The sequence below is a fragment of the Nilaparvata lugens genome, chromosome 8, assembly GCF_014356525.2.
Source record: "Nilaparvata lugens isolate BPH chromosome 8, ASM1435652v1, whole genome shotgun sequence".
In the NCBI taxonomy this organism is placed as follows: Eukaryota; Metazoa; Arthropoda; class Insecta; order Hemiptera; family Delphacidae; genus Nilaparvata; species Nilaparvata lugens.
Window position 1 is genome coordinate 39198138 of NC_052511.1, and position 17219 is coordinate 39215356.

A 17219-nucleotide genomic window follows, 5' to 3' on the forward strand; every position below is an offset into this window, starting at 1 on the left:
GATAAACTTGAAACTTGGAAATACACTTTCTTTTGGCCATTCCATCGAGACGAGCAGGTAGGAAGAAGCCTACAAGGAAGTGTACCAACTGTGAAACAATGAACCCACCAGCAGAAAAAATGGCAAATATAAATGAATAATGCCATAATAGGCTAAAGTAGGACTAATGCTGAACTAAGTATAATAAATCTAATTGATAAATCGATTGAAAATGACAAACTTGACGAATAAAAATTAAAACTATCAAAATCGACAGGGCAAATTGTGAACACAAGCACCAGCGCTCCAAGCGGCAGCAACCAAAACAAGTGGTGACACACAGGCACCAGCGCTCCAGGAGGCAGCAACCAAAACAAGTGGTGACTGCAAATGCCAGATTTAACAATGACAATACTGAATTGTCAATACGTAGAATTAGAAATACAAAAATACAAAATAGATAGCGCTATCTCTCTTTACAATGTTGTCCCGTTGCCAGAATATTTTATTTTTACTTTTGACAGTGACTGTACAAAAGTAAACAAACAATTCTCAGCCGCCATTTTTTTTCTTCATTCTATCAAAATACTTTAGTACACAAGCCGTATAATAGGTTTAAAATGTATTTTTGAAACGATAAAATAATTTTTAGACATCACCATATGAGAAACACAAATAAAAATACCTGAAATGACATTTTAAAAGTTGATAACTAACCATCCTAGACTTCATCCATGCTTCAATTAGCCTACACATATAGGTTAGACTTACTCGTACCGGTATAAATAATATTGAAAGGTTATTTCGAAATTATTTCCATTGAGATTACTTATTTTGAATAGTATTTTTATTTTTATATATCGTTTTTAAAATAAATTGGAATAAAATACCTACCAAGTAACTTAATTTATGTTGTTTTGAAATTCAGATTAGTGTATCACAGCTTTTTAAATTAGCCGCCATTTCAGGTTTTATAAAAATGAAAATCTGATCTCAGTTATTGATGCAAGTTTTTTAATCAAATTATGGAAAAATATTTTTCTTGATCATTTTGACATTAAATTTGTTATTTTATCGAGGAATAATGATAATTATCATTAGATCAAATTTAATGGGATGAATTGAGTAACAGCTGTGTACACTCAGTGGCAAAATGGAGAGACTTGGCAACGTTTTTCTCCTATCTTTCTCCACTGCCATTATAACCTGGACCTCACTATATTACCACAGTATACATACAGTACGGAAACTTGGCTTTACCCTGACGCCAAAATCCGCCATCTTGTTAGGAAGCGCCGCATTGTAATAGTATTGATGGTAGATTCGGACACAGAGAAGGATCCTGTTCTCTGTGATTCGGATTACTTCAATGATCCGGATCAATTGATCTCATTCACTGCCACGAGCCAATCAGAAGACCAAGATTGGAACTTCCCAAGGTCACGTGACGTGTTTAGTATTGGGGTCATGTAAAAAGCATTGGTTAGATAGGCGATTGATTACAAGTTTTCATTCTGTATATTCTGTGATATTACAATGCGGCGCTTCCTAGCAAGATGGCGGATTTTTGCGACAGGGTACTAGCCAAGTTTCCAGCGGCGCGATTTAGGAAGGGCAGGGGGGCCTAGCCCCCCCCCCCCCCAGGAACAGATATATATAATGAAAATGCGGGTCTATATATCTACACGAATCCTTAGAATTTCATACTGATTTAAAACTGTTTTTAAACAGCAGTAGTATAATATCCTCCTACAGTATCAACAATGTAGCAAAATTGCCTTGAAAGTATATGGCTACGGGTATGGAGTAATAAAGAATATATTTTTCTCTGAGGTATAGTTGAAGCTTAAATATAGAATGGGTACAATTATTGATCAGGGCACAATAAGTGAGTTATTGCATAAATTTCAACGTGAGAATAACAAGTTGCAAGATGTCACAGTGAAATCAAAAAAGAGGGCACAATCAGACAATCAAAAATGTACATATACAGAGTTGGTGAGAATTATGGGAACAGCATAATGTTTCTTTAGCTTTCTAAATGAGAGTTATTTTCCAATTAGAATATGATCCCCTATGAAATTGTCATTGTAAAAAAAGTTATCTGTTGCCATGATTTTTAAGAAATCTGTTTCAGTGTATTCGTACTTTGGGGCCTTTCTGTAGGCCTATATTTCTAATAAATATTTCATGATTTGATAGCTAATAAAGTATATGTTTGTATTATTATGTATTATTATATTGATACTTCAACCACATTTGTATAAAACTGGAAAAATGAAGGATATATTAAAACATCTTCGAATCTAAAATTTATGGGGAAAAACCAAGGACCCTCTATCCTTTGGGGGTATCCCCCCCCCCCAGTGACAAGATACCTTTACATGCTTTACTGCATACAAAATTAAAATTACTTTTGACTTGGGAGGGACATGCGCAGCAGAGAAGGCATACAATGGCGGCAAAGGTGCCGTACTGAACCAGTCAGCATTCTCTTATTTCTAGTGAGTATTGAAGCGCTCATTTCAAACTTAAGGAATTTCTCTCTGAAAGCATTCAGTCGACTGACTCTAATCGACAAATTGGCAACTGCGCTTCTACCTATGACTCTATCCATCACTACTGTAATTGGCTGATCTCCCTCCATTTCTCTGCACTGCATATTCCTCTAAGTCAAAAGTGATTTTGTATGGAGTATAGTTTTCCAATGCATGGGCGGGCGGAGGTAGAAGGGAGCCCATTGTTCATGCCTGCACTGCTTTATTAATTATAGAATACCAGCATGACTCAAATTATAGCAGCATAGGATACAACTATAAATTAACTATACTACCTATTACTATTTCTCCTAGTATATCCTATTACTAGGAGAAATAGTAGTATAGTGTAGTATTATAGTACGGTACATTATAAAATACCAGCACACTGGCTCTGGAACCTTACAACTCAAGTAGCTATGCAATAACCTAGGTGATGAAACAACATTCAGTAGAATGCTGAACACGATATTGCCGAAATTGAAATTTTTAGCTTTTTCAAGAAATAACAAGGCAAAATTGAAAGTTCATATATCTAACCGTCAGATGTGATTAGTAAAGCAAGATGAATAAGTACTATACATTTCAAAAAAGAGATAGTAAATGAAACTTTCAAAGTTATATTAACAACAGAGTAACAGGTAGATGTTTACAAACGTCATTTTGGATGCTGAGAGTGTATACAATGTTGAGAAACTAATAAAAATAAACAGTTCACAAAATAATGCAAATGAATAATAATAATGTGGACTAAAAGACTTACAACAATAAAAACCAACATAAATGAACTAATGGCACAGAGTGTGCTAGTGTTGATACTCACAAACTTACAAACCGAAACTGGAACTCGAATGGGCAATGATCTAAATTTAACAGCAAGCAACAACAGTTTCTGCACTTGGCTCCTTAGCGTTGTCTTTTTTCTCTGCTCAATATAGTTCTTTTTCTGTCAAGTAAATTTTCATTTCTTACATTTTTATTTTCTACTCCTCAGCTATTTTTGATGCTTTCACATAGAGAGCATTGGTCTTTTTTCAGGATAATAAAACCAATGTTTAGTCTTTTTCAAGATAAAAAAACCAATGTTGTACTCGGTATTGAAATGTTTCTTATACTTATGCTCCTTTGTGTAATTAACACCATTCTCTATACAACTTGATTTGTACAATCGGTAAATCTCAGAAAGACTCAGGTCGCCGTCTATAGATTCTCTTTGCATGTTATCACAATGATAGTGCCTCTCAATCCTCGCAAATGAGTTGATGTGGTCATGAATACTCCTTTTGTTGATGTTTCTTGTGTCCCCCTCTTAGGTCTTCTACAATTTCAGAAGAGATTGTCTTCTTCTTCACAGTTGTCAAGTAAGTTGTGCTGATGTCACAAACATCATCACCATGTGCTGGTGTAAGTGTTGTGTCACATAACATTTCCTTACACACTTTGATTTTCTGCCAACAACAATGATACGGTATTTATAATTCAATGATCATAGGGAATTGTCTTTTTGTATGTATATTCTGGAACTTCTTGAATCCATAGTTTGTTATAACTTACATGAAGTGAAATAAATATGAAAGCTCTTTTGTATGAAATAAAAGCACGCATCTTTATTATCAACGAAATGATAAATTGGAAACAAGAATCAAATTATCCATTTGATAGGATGGGTATGAGAACAACCACTTCATTGCCTAGCTTCGTTAGACACAAAATCTCGTTTCCGGTTAGCAATTAGCATCAGAGGGAATTAGGAAGTAATCTAGAAGCTTCTGTCTGCCAACTGCATCTATTTTCGATGGACATTTCAATCTGCATTAATTTAGCATCACATCCAGGTTTCAGTTCCAGTTTTCTCACCCATTAGTCTTCCTGATTCTGTTTTATAAGTTTCACCTTGTTCAATTTAATTTTCTTCACATTTCTTGTCCACATGCTCTCATCTCTTACCCTCTTCCTTGAACGTCTCTTTTCAGTTATCTCCTCATCACCTTCAGCAACTAACCCTTCTTCAACAAGTCCATTACCAGTTTGATCATTGATTTAATTGTTAATTTTAATAGGTACGGTACATCTTCTCCATAACCATTTTCTGAACTTGAGTCTGAGCTTAAAAAAAACTAGAATTTGGCTCATAATCCTTACCATTAGTGTCTTTAACAGTAAGTTCTACATGATCCATGAAAGAGTTATATTTTCTGTGTTCAGTATATTACATCTATCCATATCATTTTCTGTGTTCAGTATATTATGTCTATCCATATCATATTTTCTGTTTCAAATAATAATTCACTAGCAAAATCTGTTTCCAAGTTGTCATTTTTCACAACATTATTTTTAAACTAAAAATGTATCTGTGTCTTCATCATAGTAGGAAATATTATCAAGTAGCATTAAATCAGACTTATTGTTTGGTGCAATTATATTTTATCAACATTGGTAGCACAAATTATATTGTCCCATATTGGTTGAATTGTTGTCCCAACATTGGCTTATTGTTTTTACACACGGTTGGCCAACGGCTAACAGTTGGCCCAACCAACAGTTTCCCAACTTAGGGCCAATGTAGATTTAATTGTTAAATCAACAGAGGGCCCTTTGAAATTTTATGGTTGGCCCATTGTCTTTTGCTTCCTTAGATCAAATGCAAAAGAAATGAATTTTCATGTAAATTACCACTTTATTATGAACTCAAATAATAATAGTAGCCTAAATCACAATCATAGCTTATGCTTTATTATGCAAATACAGCACATCCAAGATTTTAAAGGAAAACAATAACAATATGTAATAAAAAAATAACAATAACAAAACAAAAACAATATGTAATATATAATTATTGCTTTTTATAGATCCACAAAATATATACACCAGCAAAAAAGAATGAAAAAGTATCACTGTGGATATTGTAAATGGACAGGCCATGAATTGAAATCAAACCACAATAGACATCAGTAACACAACAACAAAGCATTACTTTGGATATTTAAACTGGACAAGTCATAAGTTAGAACACAGTAAAATACCCATACATAAACAAGAAACAAATGGACTGACAGTTTCAGGGTTCCCACCCTTTTTCACAAGTGAATTTCATGGTTTCAAGTATTGTTATTAAACACGTTAACTGCCATGTCAGTCACCGGTGCCTGACAAACTCACTCTCTGTTCAGGCCATGTCAGCTACTGGTGACTGACAAAAACATACAAATAGCAAACGATCTCTGTGCGCCAGCAGGCACTTTTACAGTGTTGTTCTCTATTAGAGGTGACTGACAAGGCTCCAACCAAGATATATTCTAAATGGCCTGCTAATTTTTTGCCTGTGACAAAATTTATTGAATTTTTTTTATGTTATGGAATGAAACACAATAAAACCACAATATTATCTATAAATGATCTCACTGTTTATTGAATTAATCATTTTATGTAGCCAATAAAAGGTTAAAACAACATTATTGAATGAGTAAAAGGTATTGAAAATTATTATTTATGTTGAAAATTGAAACATTTTATACAGAAATTGTTCATTTCAACACTGAAAGTCACAAATAGCTATAAATTGTAACATTATAATATTGATAGAGACAAATAAATGGAAAATTATCAATAATTATTATGAAACACTTCTAACAAAAATACGAGTACACAATAAAATAACACAATAAAACCACAATATTATTTATAAATGGTCGAACTGTTTCTTGAATTAATCATATTATGTAGCCAATAAAAGGTTGAAACAACATTATTGAATGAGTAAAAGGTGTTGAAAATTATTATTTATGTTGAAAATTGAAACATTTTATACAGAAATTGTTCATTTGAACACTGAAAGTCACAAATAGCTATAAATTGTAACATTATAATATTGATAGAGACAAATAAATGGAAAATTATCAATAATTATTATGAAACACTTCTGACAAAAATGACTGTTTTTATTTGTGCTCAAAATTGAAACACTCCAGACAAAAATGAGGGTTTTTTGGGCACTGTGGACAGTAGGTGACAACTTGCTTGGTCTTCTTTCTTGCATACTCTCTGTCAACTTTCTCAACATTCATTTTATAGCATCGAGAGCAGTATTTTCGCGCCTTTCTTACAGTTCCTTCTTTCTTTTGTAATAAGTGCTTCTGCCTTCTATTTCGTATCGCTGGTTCGCATACCTGAATTGTAGGTGTAGTGAGGTATTTGCACAATTGCTTCCTAAAATCAACTATCCCCATCTTGGACTTAGTCGTTTCTCGGTAGATTATGTACGATTGAGCAAAGATGTGGTCAATAACAACTCTACTGCCATTTTCTATGCCATTTCACAGACTTCCTTAGTGGGCTGGAGTAGGCATTCATTTGATCTGATAGGTCTACAGATCCTTTGGCTTTGTTATAATCAATCACTATTTTAGGTTTTATGATCTCTTTTCCTCTTTTGACAGTTCTTGAAAATCCAATTGAGTGTTTCGTTGACAGTAAACAAACGTCTCTCTTATCCTTCCATTTCATGCAAGTCATACCATCCTCATTCTCTTTAGCTCGAAATTCTCCCTTGTTTAGGCTTCCATTTACAACATCCTTGGGTAAATGTTTTCGGTTTTTTCGTAATGTTCCCACTAAATGAGTTTCTTCTTCCAAGAGCTTTCTTCCTAAATCTACACTGGTATACCAGTTGTCAACGTAGAGGGTATGACCTTTATTGAGGTAGTTGGCCATTAGAGACATAACAACATTGGTGGGTGTTGTAAACTCAGTTTCGTTTTTTTACCAGTGTAAACTTGTATCTTTTGAGTGTACCCTGGATTGGAACACAATTTAAACACCTTGATTCCGTACTTGTGTCTCTTCAATTTGATATATTGGCAAAAGATAATACGTCCTCGAAATGGCACTAAAGACTCATCGATGCACAGATTTTCCCGGGGGTAGTAATGATTTGAAAAGTTCCGATTCAAAGCATCAACAAGATTACGAATTTTGAACAAACGGTCTCCAGCAGGTTGCTCTTCATTGTTAGAGAAGTGGACCAAACGCAGCAAAATTTCAAACCGATTTCGAGCCATCACTGTTTGTGAAAATTGTTGACAAATTAAAGGATCAGTCGACCAATAATCAGCTAGTTTTGGTAATTTCACAATTCCCATATACAATATCAGGCCGAAGAATCTTTCAAATTTGGTCGAAAAATTATTGTTTGAGTGACTTAAGCCCATATTCCAATACACAAAAAATGGCCAATTTCTATAATCGGCCAAAATTTTTCTATATATGGCCATTTTTTGTGTATTGAATAAGGGCTTACAATCAACAATAAATTTTTCATTTTTCGACCAAATTGACTGATGCATGATTTTGGACCGCCTTGACGAGCCGAGAAGAATGAAGTGTAGTACGATGAAATCTGAGCATTGCGTCAAAAGTTATGTGTTTGAAATGTTGATCCTTGAGGTTTCCTTAAGTCGATAAACTCGATAAACATACAGAAAAAAACAGGAGAACCAGCTGGAGTTTGCCTAATGAACCATTGTTATTCTCTGTCAAGGTTGGTTCACTTCCTAAATGCAAGACATTAACGGAAGTCACTTCCAAATCCATATCACCTCAACCTTATCCTCTCCATTGGTGAAATGTTTTGAGTGTTTACTGCAACGTATATACAGTAGCATTCAAAAGGCTAATGACTGCGTCAAACGTTATCTCGCTGTATCAATAAATAAAACCAATCACATTTGAGAACAATCGTTTTGAGATTAACAATCCACATAGTTTATAAAGGAAACAGAAGATGATTGTATCTGATAATAGGTATTGTCAATTTTTTCTGTGCATTCTAAAACTAAATTGTCAAGTTCAATTAGGATATCCTGGTATCTACCTCGATCAAGTTTTTGACACTATTCAAGGTGTTGATCATTATTATTTTACTTTAAACTATTTCGATTGACCTTTCACTACTAGTATAATATATCAGAGAAAACTACTATAATTGAAGTATATATATATATATATATATATATATATTATACTACTACTTCTACAAACTACTGTATTCTGTGATAATACCTGTGAAATAATAGCAGTTATTTTGTTTTGTGATATTTTTCTAACCACCTTTTGGTAAGATTTAGATAACACTTCAGTTGGTTGAGATTATGGACAGAATTACAGGTTTCAAATGAGAACCTGACTTGATATTGTCAAACCCACTTTATTTAAACAATTTGATATACTAAATTCGGTTGTACCTTTACCAATCCCTACAAAATTGAAATCTTTAATATTGAGCTGCTGAATTGGAATATAGTTTGAGTGAAGCCTCACGATTGGCCATTGGCTGTTGATCAGTGGAGTTGAGCTCGAGATTTACTCATTGGCCGAGTAAAAAATAAAATCAGCCAATGACAGTCGAGCTGAAGCTTCATTGTTCAACAGCTAATAGTCACTATATTTATATCTGCTGCTCAACGTTTAAGCTTTCAGTTCACTAGAGATCGACAATAATGTTGTAACAACTGAAACTAGTATATCAAATCGTTGTAATAAATTAGTAGTTATGACAATATCAAGTCGTTTTCATTCAGTACAGAAAATTTTCACAGCAACTTATGACGTTTAAGTTGTTTCCATTCAATATGGATATCTAACACAATCAAAATAACTTTTCACTAAGACTTCTCTTAGAAAATAACTAGACGATCTTTTCAAAGAAGAATGGAAATCGATTGCATTTTTCATTGCATAAATCACTTGATTCTTCTCGGCTCGTCAGGCGGTCCAAAATCCAAATGCATCATAATTCAAATTTGGTCGAAAAATGAAAAAATTATTGTTGAGTGTACTTAAGCCCATATTCCAATACACAAAAAATGGCCAATTTCTATAATCGGCCAAAATTTTCTATATATGGCCATTTTTTGTGTATTGAATAAGGGCTTACACTCAACAATAAATTTTTCATTTTTCGACCAAATTTGACTTATGATGCATGATTTTGGACCGCCTTGACGAGCCGAGAAGAATGAAGTGTAGTACGATGAAATCTGAGCATTGCGTCAAAAGTTATGTGTTTGAAATTTTGATCCTTGAGGTTTCCTTAAGTCGATAAACTCGATAAACATACAGAAAAAACAGGAGAACCAGCTGGAGTTTGCCTAATGAACCATTGTTATTCTCTGTCAAGGTTGGTTTACTTCCTAAATGCAAGACATTAACGGAAGTCACTTCCAAATCCATATCACCTCAACCTTATCCTCTCCATTGGTGAAATGTTTTGAGTGTTTACTGCAACGTATATACAGTAGCATTCAAAAGGCTAATGACTGCGTCAAACGTTATCTCGCTGTATCAATAAATAAAAACAATCACATTTGAGAACAATCGTTTTGAGATTAACAATCCACATAGTTTTATAAAGGAAACAGAAGATGATTGTATCTGATAATAGGTATTGTCAATTTTTTCTGTGCATTCTAAAACTAAATTGTCAAGTTCAATTTAGGATATCCTGGTATCTACCTCGATCAAGTTTTTGACACTATTCAGGTGTTGATCATTATTATTTTAGTTTAAACTATTTCGATTGACCTTTCATTAGCTTATAGATAATATCAGAGAAAACTACTATAATTGAAGTATATATATATATATATATATTATATATATATACTACTACTTCTACAAACTACTGTATTTTGTGATAATACCTGTAAAATAATAGCAGTTATTTGTTTTGTGATATTTTTCTAACCACCTTTTGGTAAGATTCAGATAACACTTTAGTTGGTTGAGATTATGGGCAGAATTTGTACCTTTACCAATCCCTACAAAATTGAAATCTTTAATATTGAGCTGCTGAATTGGAATATAGTTTGAGTGAAGCCTCACGATTGGCCATTGGCTGATGATCAGTGGAGTTTGCGCTCGCATGTGGAGTTTACTCGCATTGGCCGAGTAAACACGAAAATCAGCCAATGACAGTCGAGCTGAAGCTTCATTGTTCAACAGCTAATAGTCACTATATTTATATCTGCTGCTCAATGTTTAAGCTTTCAGTTCACTAGAGATCGACAATAATGTTGTAACAACTGAAACTAGTATATCAAATCGTTGTAATAAATTAGTAGTTATGACAATATCAAGTCGTTTTCATTCAGTACAGAAAATTTTCACAGCAACTTATGACGTTTAAGTCGTTTCCATTCAATATGGATATCTAACACAATCAAAATAACTTTTCACTAAGACTTCTCTTAGAAAATAACTAGACGATCTTTTCAAAGAAGAATGGAAATCGATTGCATTTTTCATTGCATAAATCACTTGATTCTTCTTTCAACAATTCTTCTGTTATTGGGAATAAACGGATAAATCGAAATAAGATTAGCCACTTGCCATGATCATTGGAGAAGATAAGAAACGTCTTTATCAAACTGAACAAAAACAAAAACTCTCAGGAATGCAATTTGATGCAACTATTGAAAAAAACTAGTTGTTCTTAGATGCGCTTTACTTTTTCAATGAGTATAAAATGCAAATTTTTCCAATCCATCAAGATTTTTTCATCTAGGTTTTCAGCTATTAAACCAATTAACAAGCTTGGAATCTCTGGCACGTGTCAATTACATGAACGTTGGGAGAATTTTTATATTAAATGAATTTTAAAAAATAGGATGAACACCAATTAATTCATCAATTATATGGAGCAGAAGATACTTGAAGTCTTTGTCAGGGAAAATAAATGCGAAGACAAGAAACTGGTTTGGTATACGATAATTGCACATAAATGATCACAATCCTAGTAGGATAAACGAGTTTGTGAATCAGATTCCTTAATTGCTATCAGAGTGCAAGGGAATCCCCTATCTCTCATTATTTTCTGAACGGTTGGGAACCAGTTTCATGGGCAAATTGATCCTCAACATTTTGCTCACTTTCCTCTATTAAAATGTAACATTATTCGAGCTGAAAATAATATTTAAACAGAGGAGCATAGTATAATATTTCTCAGCAGTCAAGAGGAATCCTAGTGGGAAATTCACTAGGCCTACTTGTAGGTGATTAGGGTTATTTTCTATTAATAATTTGAACAAGTCATTTTTGATGAATTAAAATAGCAAAAAAGTAAAGAGCCGGCAAGTTTTCTTTACTTACGAAACGAACCGTAATATTGTAATAAATATCTCTATAATATACAACTCTACGAATTGGAGAAAATCATGTCTGCCTACAGATCTTTTGATTTGTATTCTGCACAATATAGACTCAACGTTTCAAGCTGGTAGGTTGTAGATAAAATTATTTATTGTTTAGCCTAGTTATTATTTGGGAAAATTCGGATCCATTTTCAAAATATAACCAATTCCTGTGAGATAAACTTGGAAACGAGATGAAATTTACATTTTTCTAGTTAATTACTTTTTTGTTTTAGCGTTTTTATTATGATTGTAATTCTATTTAAAGAAACATCTTGTAGACTATCTATCTAATTGAATAAATACATGTACATAATATGAACATCTATTACATTCCGTATGCATAATACCCGGAAAAATATATTATTCGTCTCAAAATGTATTCTCAGTATGCAATACTTCAATATATGAATTTATTCGTAGTCTATTCCTCAAAGTCCTTGGATACTGAAGAAGACGAGAACTGTTCTCCATTCTCGCAGAGAGACAAAACATTACCTTCGACCTTCTAAGAATCGATTACATTAAAACTGTGGGTAAAAGTGGAAACAAAGAAGTGAATTGACTATTTTCACTGTCAGGGTTGAAGGCTGTACGCTCCTAGCTCCCTCTTATCAGATTGACTTACACTTACTGTAAGTAGTATTTAACTTTACCTATCGCGGAACAAAATTCATTTACTTTTTATTTATATCCATACAGTACAGTGCCTACAAATGAGCATTGGTTTGAAACTCCTATAATTAACAACAATGAGTCAGAGCATTATAAGTCTTGCGGCTTTTTCCTATGACGTAAGAACTCGTAAGTTTCTCGGTTGAAGGAAAATGTTAACTGTTAATTGAGTAAGCTTAGGTAGACTTGAATTACAATTCGATTAAATTCCTGGATTTGAATTTCTAATGATACTTTGAATTATTATTCTGTTAGGCTACCTATTGTAAAACGTGCTTTTGTACTTAGTTTCAATGTGGCACGATTTCCCAATACAGAATTAACAAGGACGTTGTTTTTTGCATTCAGGAACTTATTCTGTATATTTATTGGATAGAGCAAACAATATAATATCTAGGAAAAAACTGGCTATCGCCTAAAACTTCTTCAATTTATTATTATTATTATTATTATTATTATTATTATTATTATTATTATTATATTATTATTATTAAACGAAAATCCAAATTAAATGCTGTAATTCTTCTATTTCTTAATTTTGATGAGCATTTTCAGTTCATTCACTTATCCAGTAACAGGACTGGACAGTAATAGGCCCGGTAACTAACTTATAGCACAATACGAGAAAGTTCCTGAATATGTCTAAGGGCACTAGCTTTCAGGGAGAGGGCGAGAGGGGGCGCTCAAACATAGAGGGAAAAGCCCAACAAGAAAAAAATTGCCATAACTTTTTGTATTGGCTGGAAAATTAGTGACTGAAGAAATCAGTGTCTAAAAAAATCTTGACTATTAATAAATGAGTTTTCAACAACTCATTTGCAATCAATGTGAGTGAAACTCTCAAAAATGGATTATCAGCTAGTATCTATTTCGTAATTTCTTGCAAAAAACTTGTTTCCTATAAAACACACTAACTAAACTCTTCATCTAATTAGCAGTGTTTATGAGAGATTCGAACTTATAATGGTACTAACGATGTTTCAGTATTACTAGAGTGATAACAATTATTTTTCCTCCACCTACTGTCTAAAGTACTAACTTTACTCGCTGAAACATAATACTAAAGTGTCACTTTTCCGCTCTCGGGAGGAAAAAACAGAAAAACTCCCTAGGGAGTAAAAGTGACTACATTTAAATAACATGGGAAGCATCTCTATATTAAAAACTTGCTTGGTAATAGCTTAGAAGGTCTAAGCTCAGATGAGAAAGCATAATAGAGGTGTATGTCATTGAGTCAACTGGAATCAATACCACAACCAGAAATTTGATCAACTCATGAAATATATGTTTGTACTAGCCGTCAGGCTCGCTTCGCTCGCCATATCCGTCTAGCGAGGGGGCTCCGCCACCTGGACCCCGACTGGATCGTCCGAGAGTGAGATCAGCATGCTCGCTTCGCTCGCCTGCATTTTCATTTGAGCATTTTTATCATATGTTAGAACAATCCTGTCGGGGGTCCAGACTGAACGTCTGGCTAAATGGATATGGCGAGCGAAACGAGCCTGACGGCTAGTAATATAATATTCCCAGGATAGAAGTAGCAGTGCCCAATCAATATTTCCGCGATAAATGCATTCAAATCTTCAAATTGGTGCCAACCTAACAAAGTCAACTCAACTTAATGCCAAACTGACAAAATTATTAATTTAGTTGCCAGTTAACAACTGTTTCGAAGAGGTACTCTATCATGATTATAGTTCTATAGTAACATATGATATGGAAATTTCAATTATAATTAAGAGATTGGGAGAAGAAGAATATACATGCTAAAAGACGAACTTTAAACCCTTAAAAACAACCTTTAGAGTTAAAATATTGCCAAAAGATTTCTTAGTGCGCCTCTAAAGGGCCAACTGAACATACCTACCAAATTTGAACGTTTTTGGTCCGGTAGATTTTTAGTTATGCGAGTGAGTGAGTGAGTGAGTGAGTGAGTGAGTGCCATTTTGCTTTTATATATATATAGATGATATGATATTCTTAATATTAGTAGACGATAAAAATTTATACAATTTTTAAAATATTTTATTCTATTCAAAATACCAACCAACAAATATTTTTGATCTGCAATTCAAATCTGAACCGCGTGATCTGGAGTCATCCATTTTTGGAAGCTTCCCAGCTGATATGATTGTTACAGCTTTTGCCGATAGATAGCGCAATCGGCAGTGGCAATCGGACGACCGGTTTTTAGGTTTTAGATTTTAGGTTATGTTGTTAGGAAACATTGTCACCAATACGTAAGTTACTAGAATGATTTTATTTGCAGTTTCTATAAAAAAATGTAGATGGAGGAAAAATGTTGTGTACATCACGAGCGAAAAATACTTTTTCTCCCTCAGGAAAATTGTTGCCCTCGGCTTCGCATCGGGCTTCAAACTTTTCCTCAGGGAGAAAAAGTCGTACTTTTCACTCTAGATATACAAATAACTATTATTGTGGTACTAGTAGGCAAACCCGCTCCGCTTGCCTTATCAATTTAGCCAGGGTTCTCCGTCACCTGTATCAATCACGAATGCACCAATATGCATTCAGCTCGCCTGAATTTTTCATTTGAAAATGATTCCATTCCGATAAAAAACGAGAAACAATATAGTTTCCCATATCAGGGGAGATGATTGAGATATTATGAAAATTAAAATATTTGTTGTTTTTTTTTATTGAGGTAGACATCATGTGAAGAGCTTACAACATGCATATGCTTCACAGGTCAACTTGAAAAATCTGCTAAAATACTTTAGAAACGTAAAGATAAATTCGTAAGTAGAAGCTATCTAAAACTTTCACGCAGCCCCGCCCCTATGAATCGAATTTGAACTTCTCAAGTTCAGTCGTTCTCAGAATAAATAAAATAACCTCTTATCGTTGAATACACTTCTTAAAAAAATTAAATGATTCACTGTGTAATATACTATCAAGTACCTGTGATATATACCTAAATACCTACCAGAACTTTGTAAACATTACATAAACGTAAAATAAACCATGAAATTGGCGTAAGAGTAGCTGAGTTAGTAGTCGACTCTCCAAAGCCAAGGAGCTGTCCGATTGGTCGATGGGTTGATAAGTCGCCATTTTACGTTCACAGCTCACAACCAATAGGAAGCAAGATACTTGAGAACGTCACATGCATAGCCCTTCCCATATTTGTTGGTGTCTTGAGTTAGTTCTGTCTTTCTTCGCTACGTATATTTTTCTCTAGAATTCACAAAGTGAACAAACTAGTAGCCCATATCATAAAGTAGAGATATTCAGTAGTATATTTGTCCACGCCCAAATATAACGCGGAATAAGATTTTTTTTGTTTCTCACCCAAGCAGGTTCTGTAACATTTGGATCATTATCCACAAAATGTTAATTATCGAAATTATTACACTGTAGACTAAGATTCATTTGAGCATTTTCAAGTGAGTGTTGGAATGTATATGCTTATGCTAAGGGTAGATAAAATGAATGTAATAATTTCTAATGTATGTAGTATGACGTCTTATGATGGATAATCAATTTGATTTGATATATAACTAAACAATTAAGATAATTATGATGCTGCTTCATACTATGGTGTTCAACTAATCAACATGATAGGCCTTTATAGATTAAAAAAAATAATATGTTCTAGGAGGGTATGTGTTTATGTTTATGTTTATGAAGGGACGGATTCAAAGATCCAAAGGTTCAAAGAACCTCACACGTTAACCGAAGCTTATTGTGGAAATTCTCTTGGAAGGTAACTCGAACTCTAAGTCTGGGAGGAAACAATAATTTGTTGAATCAGCCAAGGGGCGCCGAATTACAAAATCCGACCTTGCCAATAGTAACCATTCATTCTACTATTCCACATGTACTCACCCCAAGTGCCAAAGTACATTAATTTTATAAAGTACAGGAAATATTTTTCACAACAGAATTTCTCATAATCGGACCTCTACAGTACTAACTAAGTATAGGATACAGTATTTATTGCTATTGGAGAAACACCACTGAAAATTCAGTGTTGAAATAATTTCTGTAGATAAAATTTGCTTTTTAAATCTCAGACTTCAACTTCCACTCTTCAACCAGTATCGTTTTCCAGCGATTCTATCATTTATATTCTGATGAAGGATAATTCAGTATTTTATTTCAATAATAACAATAATAATAATACTGAGGGTGAAGCCCACATAAGCTCTCAGGCTTTTGCGTGGGTAATGAGTGAGAGGGATGATGATGAGAGATGAAGACTACTAAAATATCGTACGAACAAAAATGGATGTTTGTGTGTGGGGCTTAACTAGGCTTTATTTCGTGTGAAAATTACTCCCCAAAATGATGAATTATAGACGAAATAGATGCTTATGGAATATGAATGGAATAGATTCACGAACAAAAATTTACGTAGGATGTTGGAACAATAAGAGCAATGACATTCAATTCATCAGATTCACAAACACAATAGCGAAAACATACAGCAGTAAGGTGAAGGTTAATCTATTGGAAGTTGACTTCCATTGTGACTTCCGAGATTTCCTGAACGAATTATTGTATTTTTTTAATCATCATTTAATCATTAGTGTCCGACCCTGGCTCCAGATGAGAACGATCAACATACTATTTGATAATGACTCCTGGTTCCTTATGTCCGTGTTACAAAACAAATCACCTACCTCATCGACATAGGTAGAGAGAGATTCAACCCACTAGTTGTGGGTTGAATGCACAACTTGTGCATTCTATTTTCTAGATGCGTATAAATAGTTCTAAATCGTATGTAATTATCCTGAAATAACATTCAAGAATTTCAAATGTGGAGAAAATATAATTTCATACTCATTTCTTCGAAAATATGCGAAATGCCAGTTTC